The following is a 6,000-nucleotide window of genomic DNA, read 5'->3' as shown; positions in this document are numbered from 1 at the left end:
GGAAATAAAGCTTTCTACCATATCTCATCCTCCCACAGGGGTCTCCAGAAATGCTTATTCCAGCAGTAACCCAAGAACCCCACTTCCACTGCTAACCCTGTTGGTTTAGATTCTATGCCCCAAGACCTATCTTTTGGCTAGCACTTTTGGCTCAATAAAACCTTACTTACAAAAAGACTTTCAGCTGTGGTGTAACAAGGTATAGAATATTTAAAACAACAATAACTCACATTTAATTATCTAACTAGCCAAGAATTAAAAATAAGAATATACTAACAAAAAACTTATAGCCTAGGCCTTTCAGCCGGTGACCATGGCTCAGAGGAATTTGGGGCCATGAATCTGCTAAGCAGAGCCGGGTCCTTCTCGAGATTTTATTCCCTCAAAGTTGCTCCCAAAGTGAAAGCCAGGACCTTGAGTTTACCAAATTACCAAATGGTGTAGTGATTGAGTCTCTGGAAAACTATGCTCCTGCATCAAGAATTGGTTTGTTCGTTAAAGCTGGCAGTCGGTAGAAGGATTTTAACAACTGAGGAACCTCTCATTTCCTTCATCTTGCATCTAGTCTGACTACAAAGAGAGCGTCATCTTTTAAGATAACCCGTGGAATTGAAGCCATTAGTGGTAAATTAAGTGTGACTTCCACAAGAGAAAACATGGCCTACACTGGAATGCCTGCGGGATGACATGGAAATTCTAATGGAGTTCCTGCTCAGTGTCACCACAGCACCTGAATTTCATCGTTGGGAGGTGGCAGCCCTTCAGTCTCAGCTGAGGACTGACAAAGCTGTGGCTCTTCAGAATCCACAGGCTCATATCATTGAAAATCTGCATGCTGCAGCTTACCGAAATGCCTGGGCTAATTCCTTGTATTGTCCTGATTATAGGATTGGAAAAGTGACACCAGATGAGTATCATCACTATGTTCAGAATCATTTTACAAGTGCAAGAATGGCTTTGTTTGGACTTGTTGTGAGTCATCCTGTTCTGAAGCAAGTTGCTGAACGGTTTCTGAACATGAGGGTTGGGCTTGGTTTATCAGGTGCAAAGGCCAGATACCGTGGAGGTGAAATTCGGAAGCAGAATGGAGACAGTCTTGTTCATGCAGCCTTTGTAGCAGAGAGTGCTGCCACAGGAAGTGCAGAAGCAAATGCATTTAGTGTTTTCCAGCATGTCCTTGGCGCCGGACCACATGTCAGGCGGGGCAGCAACACCACCAGCTCTCTGTACCAAGCTGTTGCCAAGCCATGTGACGTTTCTGCTTTTAATGCCAGTTACTCGGATTCTGGGCTTTTGGGATTTGTACTATCTCGCAGGCTGCAGCTGCTGAAGATGTTATCAAGGCTGCCTACAACCAAGTCAAAGCAATTGCTCAAGGAAACCTTTCCAGCACAGATGTCCAGGCTGCCAAGAACAAGCTGAAAGCTGGGTACCTAATTTCAGTGGAGTCTTCTTCTGAAGGTTTCCTGGATGAAGTTGGGTCTCATGCTCTCGTTGCTGGCTCCTACGTGCCACCATCCACAGTCCTTCAGCAGATTAACTCAGTAGCAGACGCTGATGTCTAAATGCTGCAAAGAAGTTTGTTTCTGGCCAGAAGTCAATGGCAGCAAGTGGAAATTTGGGGCATACACCTTTTGTTATGAGCTGTAAACCTGAAACACATTGTAGGAAAGAGCTGGACATTTTCTCAACCGAGAGCAGCAAACACATGAAAGTTCCACGTCCGTAATGTAACATCTGTCTTGGTTTTCAGTGAGGTGAAATATCTTAAAAAGTATAAATGCAAGAAATTGTTCCCTGCTTACCTAAAGTCAATAAAATATTCTAAGTGTAAAAAAAACTTATAGCCTAAAATATTAATAGTTTCATATGTAAGCATGTTACAGGCAACAGAAGTTCCAGGAGTCCCCTTTTCACTGGCCTCAACCACAGGAGTGTATCAGATGCTGATGGGTGGCCAGGCCTGCAACATCCTATCCCGAGAAATAAAAACTGCCGAGAGAAAAACAAAACAAAACACCAGACACTGACACACATAAAAGTATCAAAAGCACCCAAGAGCTGGAATGTGAAACTGCAAATGACCAAAATTCCTTAATTCCCTCCTTCCATGATCCCTCTATACAAGCCCTTTGCCTACCCTGAGATGTTAAGATGGTTGTTAAGGCCTGAGCCTGCCATCTACTCAGGAAGTCAGCACCTGAATAAATCACTTTCCTTCTAGGAGTACCTGTGTCTTGTGTTTGGCTTTATGCCGCAGGCAAAAGAAACTGAGGATCATTGGGGCCGATTTCAGTAGATGTTAAAAAATTTTAGTTAGCATATCAAAAGGTTACCCTTGGAATTATAAAGGCAGGGTGTAAATAACAACAAAGTGTAAAAAGCATGACATCATCGGTTTGTTCATTTATGCTATTTTAATGAGCCAGTGCTGAGTGCTGGAAGATAATGGTGAGCAAACCAAAGACAAACTTGCTCACTTATGGGTATTTAAGAGAGAGACAACTTTAATCAGCTCACCATAATAAATGTAAAATTTCAAATATATTTTTATTTATTTCAGAGAGGAAGGAAGAAGGAGAGATAGAAACATCAATGATGAGAGAGAATCATTGATTGGCTGCCTCCTGCACATCTCAAACTAGGGTTCAAGCCCACAACCTAGGCATGTGCCCTAACCTGGAATCAAACTGTGATCTCTTGGTTCATAGGTCAACATTCAACCATTGAGCCATGTGCCAGCTGAGCTAAATTTTTAAATGTAATAATTGCATTAAAGTGGAATAGGATGATTTTGTGAGAACATTTGACAGATAAAAATGCTGAAAGATTAATAGGATTTGGTGAAGGGAAAGAGAAGAGGATTTCCACGCAGAGGAAACCAAGTCCTGTTACTATATATCATCACTAGAAAAGGCATATACAAAATTAAATATTAAGAATTAATTTCCCCATTGCACTCAAAGGCTTTCCTGATGGAAATGTGCCTTTACCTTTCTTAGTGCTAGATGGCACTAGAGTCCCACATGACTATTCCATAAGAAAAGAGATAAAGAACTAGCATGAAGGAAGTAAAAAGTTCTACAAATCCAGGTCTGCAGGGATCCCAGGTTAAAATTCAGGCATTGGTCACATTTTACTACATTCCCTGTTAAATACAACCAGTGTAGCTATTATATCAGGGACACCTTTAATAGTACTGCATGATCTGGCCCTTCCTGCCTGTCTAGATTATTTTTCCTGCCCTGAATCCCATGTTTCAGACACTCAGAATTGCTTGCTAATTCTAATTCCATGCCTCCCTGCCTTTGTCCATATTACTCCTCTCCCTGTGATAAAGCTTTCCTTCACTTCCACTTCACCAAAACCATTTTTATTATTCAGGACCTACGTCAAGTATCTTTACTGAAAATCATTCCTCTAATTTCTCAAGCAGAACATTTCTTTGTTTCTAAGACACTTTGAACATGCCTGAATTAAAGGACTTAGTCCCCTGCATTGGAATTATTTATATTCCATGCCCAGTGTTTAAGCCCTCCAACCAAAAGCAACCAGGATCATATCTGAAAAAAAAATTATAATAATACTACTGCCCCAGTGCACGGATTTGTGCACATTGAAAGGAAATTAATTAGAAGGTGGCCAGTGGGGCGGGACTGGGTAAGATGGGCCAGACATGCCCTGGAGCCAACCTCCCACAGTCCCTCCCCTGCCAGCCACATCTGGGGTGGTGCCGTGGCTCGAAGGGCATCTGCAGAGTGAGCAGGGTCCCTCTGGCAGGTGGGTTACCTCAGCCTGGCCTGCAGGGATTGGGCTGAAACCGGCTCTCCAATATCCCCGAGGAGTCCCAGAGTACAAGAGGGCGGTTCTCGGGTGATGCACCCCTAAATCAGGCTCCCTCCTCTCTGGTTCTGGGATGCATCACCCGAGAACCACTGCTGCCAAGTCACCACAGCTCAGCAGCTCCTGCGTTGAGCGTCTGCCCCCTGGTGGTCATTGGGCATCATAGGTGACAGTCAGACAATCGCTTAGCCTTTTATATATATAGATTAGCGTACTGACTGGTTAATAATACTATATTGCAAATTTGAAAGTTGCTATGATAATAAATCTTAGTCTTTATCACAAAAAATAATCTGTAACTATGTATGGTGATGGATGTTAACTGGATTTGTGATCCTCTCACAAATGTTGAACAATTATGTTGTATACCTAACACTAATGTAATGTTAGATGTCAATTATTCCTCAGTTTAAAAAAATAACACGTTAGTTTTATTGAACTTGCTGCAACCAAGAAATGCACCAGAGGCCCCGTGAGGCTCCTCAAAACAGTGGAGTTATGGAAGGTCCTCTTGGAATGTGAGAGCTGATGTAGTCACAGATGGCCTTGTCAGGGATCGGTCAGAATTTGTAAAGGAGCAGAGTCACTGGAAGGAGTCAGTCTTGGAGCAGATGGTCTGAATGAGCTAAATGAGTTAAACCCGTGGTCGGCAAACTGCGGCTCACGAGCCACATGCGGCTCTTTGACCCCTTGAGTGTGGCTCTTCCACAAAATACCACGGCCTGGGCAAGTCTATTTTGAAGAAGTGGCATTAGAAGAAGTTTAAGTTTAAAAAATTTGGCTCTCAAAAGAAATTTCAATCGTTGTACTGTTGATATTTGGGTCTGTTGACTAATGAGTTTGCCGACCACTGAGTTAAATGATCTGAGCTTAGATCCCTATACCTTGTTTCTATCATTTGTTTGTTTGTGAGTCTTGGTGAGATACACTTTGATAGCTGTGCTTTGTTTCTCAACACTATTGACATTTGGGGCCAGATGATTTTTTGTTGGGGGTTGGGAGTGGGAGAGAAGCTGTCATGTGCATTGTAAGATGATGTATCCCACACTAATTAACAGTCTCTGTGCAATGTCCAGATTCCTGATCTGAGAATCTGGTGTTCCCAACTTCAGTGAGGTACCAGAGCCTGGATGATTATCTGTGTTAGAAGATAGGATCCCATAACCCACCATTCCATGGGAACCAGTCTAGACCAGTGGTCACCAACCTTTCGGACCTCACAGAAACCAGTAGTCTGCGGACCACCAGTTGGTGACCACTGGACTAGACAGTGTCAGCATGAGTAGGGTAGAACTGTCACATGGAATTATGTTGGTCCCAGTGAAAAGAAAGCAGGCAGGGGTAGAGGTGAGGACTATAAAGAGGCTAACAGGAGAAAAAGGCCTCAATAGCCCTAATGAGGAAGATTCTTAAGCTCAACACAGACTCGAAAGGAAAAGGTATTCAGTAGGAAAGACGTTCAGCAGTCTTTTGCCATGGGCATGATGTTCATGTTTGCTGTCTCTGTTGAAAAGTGAGCTCAGCTGTTCCTTGTTCCCGTGGGACGCTTAAACTGACATTTCACGGTTGGCATGAGTCACTCATTACAGCCAGAAACCATTTCTTGAAAGCAACTAATCATTGCCCTTTGTCCTATTTCTGCTCTGCCTTTTTGAATAAACATATGCATACCTGTAAGCATTAAAGGTTTCCTTGATTCTCAGGAATAAAGGGATGTGTGATTGGGTGAAGTGATGTCCTTTAGGAAAGGAATTGGCCACTGGTGTGTCTGTTCATTCAGAAGGCTGCTAGCAGAAGTTTGGATCTGCCGGAGCAGGAAGACTAGACAACTCAGGATTACCCAGTTAATGGCTCTTACCCAGAAAGTTTTACCCTGTTGCAAGAGAAGTTGGCAAACTGATTATTCCAATATGTCTTCTGAACTCCTTAGTACTTACTGGTTTGTTAATACTGTACTGGGACAGCCAAAATCCAGCTTTCTTCCCTTTTCTACTTCTGGGTTTATTCAGAGTAGGATTCTTGCCCTCTGGCTTTTCACCTCTTTAGGGACAACACCAAGCAGATTAGCACTTCTTCCTGCCCTTCCTGCTTGGTAGCCAATTTGCTTCCTCTTAAGTCAACTATTCCAGGAGGACCATCCCAGTGGTTAGTTACCGT

At 43.0% G+C, this 6,000-nt stretch overlaps 1 pseudogene across 1 annotated transcript; it reads left to right on the top strand.

Moving 5' to 3' along the window:
- Positions 1 to 336: 336 nt before the first annotated feature.
- Positions 337 to 1,729, top strand: LOC307107436 (cytochrome b-c1 complex subunit 2, mitochondrial-like; annotated as a pseudogene). Its single transcript has one exon. The product of its transcript is annotated as a cytochrome b-c1 complex subunit 2, mitochondrial-like (transcript).
- The last annotated feature ends 4,271 nt before the right edge of the window (positions 1,730 to 6,000 follow it).

This window comes from Cnephaeus nilssonii (genome assembly GCF_951640355.1).
Source record: "Cnephaeus nilssonii genome assembly, chromosome: 11".
NCBI classification, from domain to species: domain Eukaryota; kingdom Metazoa; phylum Chordata; class Mammalia; order Chiroptera; family Vespertilionidae; genus Cnephaeus; species Cnephaeus nilssonii.
Note: the sequence above shows the minus strand (reverse complement) of the source record. Positions and strands in the feature narration are given on the sequence as shown.